This window comes from Festucalex cinctus, chromosome 20 (assembly GCF_051991245.1).
Source record: "Festucalex cinctus isolate MCC-2025b chromosome 20, RoL_Fcin_1.0, whole genome shotgun sequence".
Lineage (NCBI taxonomy): Eukaryota > Metazoa > Chordata > Actinopteri > Syngnathiformes > Syngnathidae > Festucalex > Festucalex cinctus.
The window spans coordinates 17,093,001-17,106,597 of NC_135430.1; the positions used below are offsets into that span (position 1 = coordinate 17,093,001).

At 40.2% G+C, this 13,597-nt stretch overlaps 1 long non-coding RNA gene across 3 annotated transcripts in view; it reads left to right on the forward strand.

The window, feature by feature from the left end:
• LOC144009231 (uncharacterized) overlaps positions 1-13,597 on the forward strand; it is a 231,410-nt gene that overhangs the window by 143,349 nt on the left and 74,464 nt on the right. For all 3 annotated transcript variants that reach the window (XR_013280864.1, XR_013280866.1, XR_013280865.1), the window contains one exon: positions 11,334-11,450. This is a non-coding gene — a long non-coding RNA (uncharacterized LOC144009231). The remainder of the gene's footprint in view (positions 1-11,333; positions 11,451-13,597) is intronic.

A 13,597-nucleotide genomic window follows, 5' to 3' on the forward strand; every position in this document is an offset into this window, starting at 1 on the left:
CGGTTTGGTTCCGGTTCGGTTTGCCACGTGTGGGCCGCGTCAAAATACTTGTGCTTCCGACTTTGTGCCACTCGGTTGCGCGTTCGCAACCCGGACCGGAACCAAACTGATGTGCAAAATCACAAGCCGCCTCTTCCATGGTATATACCCCATACGGAGTGCATAATGGTAGCTAGCTAGCTAAATACGGAGTACATAGTGGTAGCTACCTAGCTAAATATGGAGTGCATAATGGTAGCTAGCTAGCTAAATACGGAGTACATAGTGGTAGCTACCTAGCTAAATATGGAGTGCATAATGGTAGCTAGCTAGCTAAATACGGAGTGCATAGTGGTAGCTAGCTAGCTAAATACGGAGTACATAGTGGTAGCTACCTAGCTAAATACGGAGTGCATAGTGGTAGCTAGCTAGCTAAATACGGAGTGCATAGTGGTAGCTAGCTAGCTAAACACGGAGTGCATAGTGGTAGCTAGCTCGTAATACGGAGTGGATAATGGTTCGTAAAATACGGTACGGTGAGTTCTTCTAAAGATACAAAATCTCTTCCAACATCTGTGAATTTTATTTTTTATAAGGTGTGCACGTTTAGGATTGTTCGTACTTGGTGAATTTATAAATAAATAAATATATATATATATATATATATATATATATATATATATATATATATATATAAAACCTGATATTCATCTGTACGCATGCTTAGATGAAAATTACATAATCAGCACCATTTCATATGCTCGCTTTTTCCTCTACTGACAGCTAAATGCCCGACTACGGTTTTCATATGAGCGGCCAAGCAGGCCTGTATACGCTACACGAGGCCGATCTTGTTTTCTACTAAATCTTGGATGAGCAGTGCCAGCAGAATCCAAAGGGGTGCTGAACTGGGAACTGGAAGAGAAAGAGAGAGAAGAGCTGCTGTCAACAAGCTCTTATGGTGAACAGATGTGGGGAACTCCCTCACTACTCGTTAGCCTGCAGCAATTCATGCACCACACGTACACACACTTGAACACGCCTTCGCAAGGAGTCAAAGCAAAACAATAATTTGGAGTAAATTCCTGAGATGGCTGAAATGTTTGCGGTAGTTTATTTTTCGTACTGAAAGAGCAGAATTTGAGTAAACCAAATGAGATGTTGCGGATGAAGGCAATAAAAAGTGGCCGGGCTGAGGAGTTACTTTTTTACTCTGTGGCTTTTTTTTTTTTTTTGCAGGAGTGCCTCAAGTCGGGATGGCCATAACGGGTTAGAACATTGGTCTGCAGAGCTCGATTTATCTCCCTGTTGCACAGATTGGCCCATTTGATGGTGAAACAGACATAAAGCATCTGCCTCCTTGAGCTGCTCCTAGAAAGAGACGCAATCAGTCAGTGGGCAGTACTTTGAGTCAAAGTCTGTCTCCACCCTGAGCGAGCAGGCTTTCTTGTGCGTTTATCCTCCCGGGCAGTTATTCTTACACAATAGTATTGAGCTGCTAGAACGCTATCTGATTTACAGCGGCTATCCAAGTTGAAAGGTACATTTGATTACATCGTGCGTGCGCCGGCCTTCTGTTCTCTTTTGCTGGGTGGCTGTATTATTCAGCAGAGCGGATTTTAATATAGCATGACCCCACATTTCTCAACAGTGATGACATCACTTCCCAGCCATGTTAGCTTACCTTTTTTTTTTTTTCCCCCGAGCTGATAATTCATCAAAGGAAAACGTATTTATGGATTCAAGCTTGGACATTTTCAAGGTTCTTACGTGTCAAAACAAAATGAATCCGGGATACGATTTGACCTTTCAACTCATTTACATTGTTCATTTGGTTCGGGTGACCAGATGTCTCGTTTAACACGGGACAGTCCAAAATGAGACTTGGGAGTATTTCTCCAATCTCATTGTTTTGTCCCGATATTACGCAGATCCCGATAAAATAAATACATGTAACAAAAGTAAACATAAATAAAATAATACAACAAACAATTCAAATGAATTTAACGATTAAATTCCTTCATAATACTTCCAAATTCACATTTACATATTCAGTCACATCTGCATCGAATCGTCGACCGGAACTAGAACTCTTTCCTGCGTTTACATCTAAGAATCATGGGAAATAAAAACAATTTTAATAGCGTACCCCTTGATTGCGGCTCAACCAATTTGGAGTTGCGGCACAACTTCATATCATCCACCAGTTGATATTTTCTGGCTTATCCTGTTAAACGTACTTTGCATGCACCAATATGCCAAGGTGACCAGTTGCCCGTTTTTGCGCTGCTAGTTTGGTAAACACTTTTGACTCTAATTGCCTTTAATTTTCTAATCCGGCACAATATGATTGAACTCATTCACTCCCACCCGTCGCTCCCGGCTTTTTTACCGTTTTTCCACAGATTTTGCAAGCTCCACAGAATATTATATGCTATTGCTATGAAAACATGAACCATACCAAAATCGGGGGGGGGGGGGGGAAGTATATTTGTATCTGTTTCCATTATGCAGACATTAGCGTTAGAATATAGCTAAGTTTCAGCATTATTCACAAACCTGATGAAAACACTGGCAAAAAGAGCTTGTTGCAACATGCCCCTGGCTGATCTCTTATACTCTACTGCCACCTGCTGGCAGTTATTTGTAATTACTACCATTGCTTTAAGCGAATTTGTCATGTCATAAGCTGTATCAAAGCTGTCAGTATGCGCTACCATAAATAAACGTATAAATACGTTTTTGAGCATGAAGGACAAAGTATTAAAAAAAACGTATTCGTAATTTTAACAAGACGGGGAACGAATATCTTGATTTCTAAAAATCCCAAATTTCCAAATCATCACTTCTACAACCTAGGAAATCACTTTGTCCCACACTGGTTTTTCGGCCACCAGGTATCTGCAGGCACCATGTTGGTCAGCAGTGTGAAAAAGTGTCATGCTACCAAGGATGTTTGACCCGACGTACCAACCTGCTGCCTGCTCTTATTTTGCAGGTTAACCTGCAGTATTGCTTTCTTGTCATCAACCTTGGAAAATCCATGCAGAAAATTGGATTAGTTGCAGTTCCACTCTCTGCTTTGTGATTCTGTATGTAAATAATTGGTCAATAGACCTCTCAACCTCCAGTGTTGTTAAGCTATTAACCTCTTTCCAGTAGCATGTGGCTCTGCCTGTTCACTTCCCGACTGCCAGAGTCATTATTCGCTCGGTGAGCATTCGTTATTAGGAAGGAGGCCATCTACTGGCCTGGATTAGCTGGGAGGTCCTTTCATTGTCTTCTGATCCCACCGTCATGATTACGTTCATTTGGCGTGAACACCTAATTTTCCAGGATAATCTAATTCGGCATCATCTAATTCGGCGACCGAACGAGACGTCGGAATAATGTTCTTTAATGCGCAGGGATTAAATGTTTGTCTTGCAAAGTAATGATGATGTGATGAAAATATGAGCTTCTATTAATTTTTCGCCTGTCTGTGCTGCGAGAGGGGGGGCAGGTTCGCGCAGGTTGCATACCAAAGGCATGCTAAACACAGACATGCTAGTCAGTGACTCATTTCACCTCAGGCGGCTTTGCACTTTGTGACAAGGGGTCAAAGAATATAAACACCGTTTCAGACTCTTGGAATATACAAATTTAGTGAGCATGTTGGTCATTTACATTCAACAATGAGCTAAACTTAAGGGACAAAAATCACCATAAATATCCAAAAATATTCACAAAAAATCAACAAAAACACATTTTCTCATTCTGATTGCTGTAGTAGCTTTCAATAGTGTACAACTAACTACTACAGCTTGAATTTTTATCATACCTCTCATTTTGGACATGCTGGGGACGTTTAAGGGACAAAAATCACCATAAATGTCCAAAAATATTCACCAAAAATCAACAAAAACACATTTTCTCATTCTGATTGCTGTAGTAGCTTGCAATAGTGTGCAACTAACTACTACAGCTTGTATTTTTTATCATACTTCTCATTTTGGACACGCTGGGGACATTTAAGGGACAAAAATCACCATAAATATCCAAAAATATTCATTAGAAATCAACAGAAACATATTTTCTCATTCTGATTGCTGTAGTATCTTGCAATAGTGTGCAACTAACTACTACAGCTTGAATTTTTATCATAAATCTCATTTTGGCCACGCTGGGGACATTTAAATACGCCGCGCTACTTTTTTCTTCCTTCCACTTCGCAGCATCCAAAGCGATTTTTCAGACCTCAAGAGAAAGTGAAGCTTGTCTTGTTCACGGGAGACGAGAAAGGTGACTGACGATCTGTCAGCACCACCTAATGTCCTTCTGCTTGTGTCCAATGGTAGTCAAACTCGCGTCCCAAGAGGTCAATCAGTCATCCAGGCAGACCTCAGGCCCTGTTTAAAAGCTAGCCACTAATCTTCAGACCACTACTTGGACCATCTGTGTGTAATCTCAGCACTGATAAAGAGAATCGTTGCCATCTATCATTTAACGCAGCTGGTATTCATAATCCTCATGTTTTACTTTTGTTTGTTTTTTTATTGTGTAGGTGTATATATATATATATATATATATATATATATGCATGCAACTGTATGGCAACTGACAACTTAATCGCCATAACAACAAAGCAATTGCATAACAACTGACAATGTAAACATAATAACTAGACATAGAACACAAGGCACATAGTAACTGCATAAGCAACTGAAAACATCAAGATCATGACACAACCATAAGACCCAACCCAAAATATATTGCCATATTTTTTTTTTGTAAATACAAAATGCCAGTCTTTACTTTGTTGTAATGTTTTATTGAACAAATTTTCAGACTTTTCAAAATGTAGATTTTTTTTTATTTTTTTTATTGAAGTTAAATGGAAACTTAAAGAAGTAAACGCCATTTTTCCCAAATTAAAACAATCCTGTAATCTAAAACTTTCATATTTATTTGTTTTAATGGCGAACAAAAACAAAAGGTTCGGAAGGTTCCCAGGGTCAGCAGCGTCTCTGACAAAGTTAACTGAAAATGTAAATAAGATTAAAATGGTTTTAGATTGACCTTTTATCAGCCATCAGATTTTGACAAAAGGCCGAAATCGATATTTGTCAAAATGCCCGATATCAGGCCGATTATTGGTCTATCCCTGCTTTTTATTGTTCATATATGTCAGACTTTGACCCACCGCTTAGTGGAAATGCGGCTTTTGTTAAACAGGAAGTCAAACCCAAAAAATTTTCTTTACAATTAAAGGGGCGGCGGCCATTTTGTCACTTGCTTGCGACTGAAAATGGCATCACTGGTCACGACCAATCGCGGCCCAGCTTGTGAATAACACATGACCAAACTCAGAAAACAGGTGTGCCATGATTGATTGTTAGATGTTGTTTTCAGTGAAGTGAAGTGTCAAAATGGCTGCCCCCTGGCTTGGATAAAACCCAGTCGATTTTTCTGCTGAATTCATATTCCACACAATAATTAATAATAATCAGAACGCCATGTTTAGACTTGTGGGGTAACATAGAACATATATATTATACATGAATATATATTATTGTAAATTAGTGCCCTAAAATGGTGTGATTCAATTTTAAGGTATCAGTTTGATAGCAATCATAATTCTACATACTAATTGGTTTGATTATGATGTTGATTGATGTCAATTTGTTTGTGTATCATCCTGTAACTGAAAGAAAGAAAAAAAAAAATCATCAGCACTACATAAGGCAGTTCCAGAACACTTCACCAGTCCATGACTCCTGCACGAACGAGGTTACTAATTACCTCTCCCCAGATAAATTTTCTTCATTTGCCTTGGGATTCAATCTTCAAAAATCCTCTCACACTCTCACTCTTCCATATTTCCTCTCTCGCCTGCACGCCTCCCCGAGTGAGCATTATGAAGGATTACCCTCCCCCAGATGTAATCCAATCAACAAAAAAAAAAAAAGCAGGAACTGATTTCTTATCTTAGTAAGATGCTGCATTTCCCCTCATCTCGGAGAACACACAGCCAGCACTATCAGTCATTTGATTACGCCGGGCAAAAGTGGATACACAACAGCGGTACTTTCCGACGCAAGAGGCCAGACTTGTACTTAAATCAAATTGAAGTGTGTTCCTTATGTATTTGTTTAAGATTTGGAAATAATTAACTGGGGTAAAAGCTGTTCTGGTTGCATAATGAGATTAGATCAGATGTCAAGTTTCTTCTTCTTCTTTTTTTTTTTTTTTTTTATTATTATTTCAAGACAATCTAAGCTATGAGAGCACCTTTTCTTCCCATGCCTCTTCGTTTTTATTCACAGACATAAAAAGTCGAGCGTTTTAGATTCATTGGACATATGGCCATTAGATGCTTTTATACTGTATGTGCAGGGCATGGCGGCACTAAATCAGTCGCACGCGCAACATAAGCCCGAGGCGTCGGCAGGCGAAACAGATGTTGGTCATGAAGGACAGCTGATCTTATGAACTGTCTGCTCTCATAAACATGTTTCTCCAGCTTCCATATGGACCAAACACATGTAGCGCTACACAAGTAGCACGCCGCCCATCGATAACAGTTGTAGCTACGTGTGATCCGTCGCAAATCGATCGTCTGGGACGTTCTCCCAAACATTCTGCTTTTTTACGTGACGACGGGTCGTTAAACCGATTCCGAGTCGGGTGTATTTGACCTATAAACTGTACTTAGTTTTAATGCCACTCAGCCACCGTGTCTCTTTGTTCTAAGCTTTTGGCTGAGCTGTAGTTGAATAATGCTGGCCGTAATTGCTGGAAGGTGATTGCGCTGGCAGGTTGCAATGAGGCTTGAGCTCCCAAGAGCTGCACCCTGATCCCTGCATAGGGATATGATTAACCGCCATCTCTCGTCATTAACTGTGAGGGCTTTTGGCAAGCAGGGCACTCCAAGTGTGTAATTGTCATATTAGACCCTTTGCCGGGTCAGTTCGGAGTATCGGAATCAAGTTCCCGGCTTAAGTACATCGTGAGATTGACCCAATTGTTTGATCTTGTTTGTTTAGGGATATCTGATAGCTTTGCCGCCGTTTTTAAATGCGCAATCTCGATGCAACGGCGCGGGGCGAAATATGATATTCTGATTGTCACTGCGGAGAAAAGAACAAATCGAAACATTGAAGAACAAAAGAAGAAGTGGCGGCAGAGAATGCGAGGAAGTAAAATACACATTTACATTATACAAACAGTATATCAGGCAGTAAAACTTGACAGAAGCCTGGCATTGATCTTGCATGTTTTTAGTTTGTTCTTCTGCCTCAGCGGACCAATCGGAAGCGAGCCAAAGAGACCTCCACGCTCACTTGCCTCTCGACGGTACTTCAAAAGCGAGCTCAGTTTTACTTATGCTGCTAGAGGATCGCTCATTTGGACAGTTAGCGACACTTTGTAACTGAGTAAACAGAACGATAAGGGAATAGATAGCAAAGCTACTATTTTTTCTTTTCTTTTTTTTCCAGCAAGATCGAGGTCAGGGAAAGGCAAAGAATCATGGGACCTCGCTTCTTAGACTCGCAGCAAAAATGGTTGCATATTCATTTACCGTTTAACCAACAAGTTCTGAATCAACTTAAATGGGTTACTTAATGTATTTTTAAAATATACCAGTGTGTACATCTGTGGCAGCTGCGCTAATTTTTTAGTGTCAAACACAGTCAAACCTCGGTTTTCGAACGCTTCTGTTCTCAGCCATATCGGTTTTCAACCAGAAAATTTGAGAATTTTACGTCTCAGAAATCGTCCAAAAATTCGGCTCTCAACCAAACCGAAAAAAAGCCGAGCGTACCTGAACGCGACTCACTCGGGAGCCGAGCTAACTCGAATGGCCAGGATGCTTCCCCCGTAGCACATTCGTGTTCAAGGTTCGTTCGGAGCAGACCTGTTCATTGTTATTTACGCATTTTTTTTTGTTTTGCATCGTGTGTTAGCCCCGAATCATGGGTCCGAAGAAAGCAAGTGCAAGTGGTAAAGTTGCTGAAAAAAAAAGGAAAGTAGTGCGCAGAACTATTGAATTTAAAAAAGAAATGTTTGCATTTTGTTTTTTTGTTTTTTTTTTTCATAATTTTAGATAGGATATCTAAATAAAACAGTGTCTATTTCTACCCTTTTCTATTTATGATAAACTGTAGTTTATGGTGTAAAATAGTAAAAAAAAAAAAACAAAAAAAACCCTGTTTTTTTTTAGACTTGGAACGGATTAAAAATATTTACATTCATTATAATGGGAAAAATTGTTTCGGATTTCGAACAAATCGCTTTTAGAACAGCCTTCTGGAACGGATTATGTTCGAAAACCGAGGTTTGACTGTACTTTACTTTAACCTCCAGGATCCATCGCCATACACTAGCCAACAGCAGAACCTGGTGTTTTTTTTTGTTTTTTTTTTCATTTTTGGTACATTTTTAAATCCATCCGCTAGTGCTAAGATAACGTGAGGGTACAACGCAAAGTTGCCAATCAATTTGTTGTCGTAGGAGAGCTGTAATCGACTAGAATGTAACTTAGAAGTGCACAGACCATGGATAGAAATAATATAGGCTGATTAACTCATTCACTCGCCGCCATTTTCACAGAAGCAGTCCCGTTCGCTCCCGGCTGTTTTACTGGATTTTGACTGATTTTGCAAGGCCCACAGAATATTGTGTTCTATTGCTAGAAAAGCATGGAACCTATCAAAAGAAAGAAGAGAGCTAAGTTTCAGCAGTTTTCACAAATCTATTTAAAATTGTAAGTAATTGAGCTTTTTTTTTCTACACGGCCCTGGTTGATCTCCTTTGCTCTGCTGCCACCTGCTGGCCGTTTGTGTATTAACTACCATTTCTGCAACCGTTCTTTGCAGTTGAGAGGCTGCATCAAAAGCCTTCTGTATGCTCTAGCATAAAACAAAAAACAAAAAAACGTATAAATACGTCTTTGGGACACTTAGAACATTAAAAAAACGTATTTATACGTTATTGGGAGTAAATGAGTTAAAAAAAAATCAGTGGATTGGATGATTCCATTGATGACATGAATACACACGTGTAATGTACGCCATCTTGCCTTAATGTATCTAGGATTCTGCGGAAAGTGCTACTTAACATCAACCACTTTCCATTCATTAACAACACTTGTCTTTTTTTTTTTTTTTTTTTTGGTTGTTGATCGTGTGCGCATGTGCTTGCGTGTGCGCACCGCACGGGAAGTCGACTTTCCCATCGTTGATCCCAGCCCGCGTCTGCACTGTGTGCTGATAAATGAATCACTGCAGCGATCACCGACATACCGCACTTCCATACGTGCGCACGTACACATGCACATTCCAGACAAACGCGTACGTTGCGGTTAATGACGTCGCCGTTTCGTCTGTACAACCTGAGGGAGCGGACTCTTGTTATTGTGGGATGGAATGATAAAACAAAGCAGGGAGAGACGGAACAGGGTGGAGAGGTAAATCTCTTACAGCTGCTGTGATTCACTATACATGACCTCAGCAGGCCGGGCCAAGGGGAGTATATGCTTTACAGATCCACAGCATATGTGCACACCGCAAGAGCTCCTTGTGAAATCACATTCTTATTTATATTACGCAGGATTCTTCAGTGTTGTCTCGAAACTATTGCTTATTCCTGACGGTTCAGAACCATATGCACTATTTTAATCAAGTCTGTAGTGATGATATGAATCAAGTAATGCGTTGACACCGTACATGCAAGGAATCACGCATTACCGGATTATTAGTGAGCTCGTCTGTTGGCAAAATGACAGCATGTGTATGATAAAGTCTTTGCTACCAAAAATAGATATCCCCGAGGAGCAACCAATGCAAGTTGCAGTAGTCACAAAAGGAGAAAAAAGCATGGATTGTTCTTCCTAGCTAACGTCTTCACAAAACTCCAACCATATTTCCCTACATTTTCAATTTGTGTTGGTGTAATCGCCAGCGTTATATTCCCGACATTATACTAGAACTGCTTCCTGTCAAATTAACTCATTCACTCCCAGCCATTTTCATCGAAGCAATCCCATTCGCTCCCGGCTGTTTTTCTGGATTTTGACTGATTTTGTATGGCCCACAGAATATTGCGTTCTATTGCTATAAAAGCATGGAGCCTATCAAAAGAAAGATTAAAGTCTCTTCTTTCATCAGGAACAAAAAGTATGTTTCTATCTGTTTCCGTTTTGCAGCAATTAGCATTAGAAGAGAGCTAAGTTTCATCAGTTTTCACAAATCTTTTTAAAATTGTAAGTAATTGAGCTTTTTTTTCTAGATGGCCCTGGTTGATCTCCTTTGCTTTGCTGCCACCTGCTGGCCGTTTGTGTAATAACTACCATTTCTGCAACCGTTCTTTGCAGTTGAGAGGCTGCATCAAAAGCCTTCTGTATGCTCTAGCATAAAAAAAACAACAACAAAAACGTATAAATACGTCTTTGGGACAATTAGAACATTAAAAAAACGTATTTATACGTTATTGGGTTGTAAATGAGTTAAGAGACTTTTGGTCTAATTAGCATATTCATATGCATATATTTTGTCATTTAGCAATCATCGTTAAGTGAGGATTGCTTTTTGTCCAAATATTCTCGGCAATTATAGCAGTGCAATAAGACAAGGATCTATGATAGACCCTTGTGGAACGCCACAAATCGAAGGTTCATATCCTAATGCTTTCATAAAATGAGAGGATGGATAAGAAAAATAAATTGAGAACCTACTTTTCCTCCCCATTTACATACTAAGAAAATGAAATAAATTTATAGTCTTTGCCGTCAGACAGAAACTATATTTCTGACATATTCACAGGAAATGTGCTTCCGAGCTCCGCTTTAGAAAAAGCAACGCCCCGCTGAGGGGCTGTTTAAATAATAGATTAAAAAGAGGAATTGTTTCAAGAAGAGTTGCACGTGTGAAACTCATTGCAATCGTTCTGGCCTGACGGTGGAATTCCAGACGAAGCTGCAATAGTTTAGACTCGGTCCAAATATTTACCAGCCGCACCACGACCATCACAGCATGTCAACAACGGCCTCGCCATTGTCACTGCAAGCCGTCGGAGACTTCGCAGGACATGGCCAACATCCTTTAGAGTGTTTATAGTTTTTGGAGTGGGGAGAGATAAATGAGTGGACCTGTGTTTCTTTGGGAAACACTCAGGGAAGATGAGAATTTATGAATCGAGATTTGGCCCGAACCCGACAAGCCGCCGCTCTCCAATCCGCCTCAATGGAGTTGAGCTCCAGGAAACAGATGTGGCCCGATAAGAGATGAGGATGTCATATTGTGTGTACCGGCTTGCTTTCGTACTTAGCGTGTGTTTTCCTATTGTAAATATGATGCGTGTTCTTCCACTTCCAGCTGCTTCCCCCTGTTCCATTTGACCTGCGGGACAATCGGCTGAGGACACCAGAAGTAGCCTGTTGCTGACACGGAGGTCAACGTCTCTGCACTCTTTTACAGCACAATAACACGGAGGTACAGTGAGTCACGGCAACGTTTTCCATCCTTGTCCCAAAAGCATTTGCTCGTATGAACTAAAGTGATGTACGTTATGCGAATAATATTCAGTTTGATGCATAGAAATGGAAAAGGTAAGTGACTCAAAGTCATGTATCTGCATCTCGAAGACATTTGTGTGTATGTGCGTTACACGTGATTATGAAAGACCGTACCGTGCAGCACAGTGGGTTCCTAGATGGGTTTGAGCAATCATATTAGAATATATTTTATTAAAATTAAAAAGAACAAAGTCTCCCAACGGTACACGGCTGGACTGGCCATCTGGCATACAGGGCAGATGCCTGGTGGGCCGGCATCTTTCGGCGCAGATGAAGTGCTTTTTCACTCATTTACTCCCAATAACGTGTAAATACGTTTTTTTTTTACGTTTTAAGTGTCCCAAAGACGTATTTATACGTTTTTTTTATGCTAGAGCATACAGAAGGCTTTGATGCAGCCTCTCAACTGCAAAGAACGGTTGCAGAAATGGTAGTTATTACACAAACGGCCAGCAGGTGGCAGGAGAGCAAAGGAGATCAACCAGGGCCATGTAGAAAAAAAAAGCTCAATTACTTACAATTTTAAATAGATTTGTGAAAACTGATGAAACTTGGCTATATTCTAATGCTAATTGCTGCAAAATGGAAACGGATAGAAACATACTTTTTTTTCCTGATGAAAGAAGAGACTTTAATCTTTCTTTTGATAGGTTCCATACTTTTATAGCAATAGAACACAATATTCGGTGGGCCTTGCAAAATCAGTCAAAATCCAGTAAAACAGCCGGGAGCGAACGGGATTGCGAAATGTGAAAATGGCGGCGAGTTAATGAGTTGTTATGATTTTCCTCCATGTTACCCCAAGAGACTGGCCCACAATTTAGAGGGACTAGTCCAATAATCTATTTTGAATATAGACAGCGAACAACAGTGAAAATATCAGTGGCAGAACAATGTGTTAGACAGGTCTGATCAGGATTTTTTTTGTGCCATTCCAGTAACGTGATTCAGTGCAAAATCTGTCTAAAAATTCAAATATAGCAAATGTGAAAAGCATATTTAATGATTACACTTTGACCAGGTTTTCCAAATTAAAAACCGGCCGCTCCAATTTGAAAATTAAATCCGCAATAAATTTTGACACATTTAATCGCGGGAAGAAGTTCTAGTTCAGGTCAAGGCTTGCTATAGTGCTACCGAGAATGCAAACGTGAGTGAGTGAGTGAGTGGAAAAAAAAAATAAAAATCCGTGCGTGCTGTCAAGTTGCTGCGGGAGTGACGTCATGCAGCCGACAAATTCGCCCGGCCCCGCCTGGCGACAGTGAGTGACACGCCCCCCGCTCTGCGATTGGCTGGAGGGTTAAACAACCGTCTGTCCACAGAAACGTCCCGCTGTTGACAAAACAAACACAAAATGGTCAAATACAGGCTTGGGGTACGGGAAAAAAATCACCACCACACATTAACAGAAGCCCAGAGGTGTTGATTGAGAAGGAATTCATGGCTATACATCCTGTATTTATAAAGTGCATTTTCCTGAGTGAAAACGGAAGAACCTGCCTTGAACTTTTTTCTTTGGTGTGGAATACAAAGCTGATTTCTTAGCTATAGAATCCTATTTTCTTGAAAATATCAAATAAATGTATCTTAATTCCTACTATGCTACTATGTATTTAGTCCAAATTGAACCAAAGGTAATTATTACAGTGTCTTCACAAGCAGAATTCTTTCAAACACTTCTTATGGCATCTTACTAATGTGGTGGTGTCGAGCGAGTGTTTAGCGGCGGCTTTTATCCGTTTATATCGATTCATTATTCAGCACATGCACACGCAGCCAGTGGATGGAATGCAGTATATCATTTTCATGCTAGATGCGTGATCTCAACCTTTATCAGGCATATAAAAAGGTGACCTTTCTATGAAATAAGGAAAGACCCACCCCCCCCATACGCGTTAATTCCAAACAACATGGCATCAGCTTTAGCATGGAATATCAATACTGCAATCTGTTTTTTTTTTTCCACTTTAACAGCGCAACTTCCTCTCTCTGTAGAAGAAGAACTTTTCCCTCGGCGATACGGACTTGGTAAAAGATATTCCTCTGTAAAATTCATGAATTCTT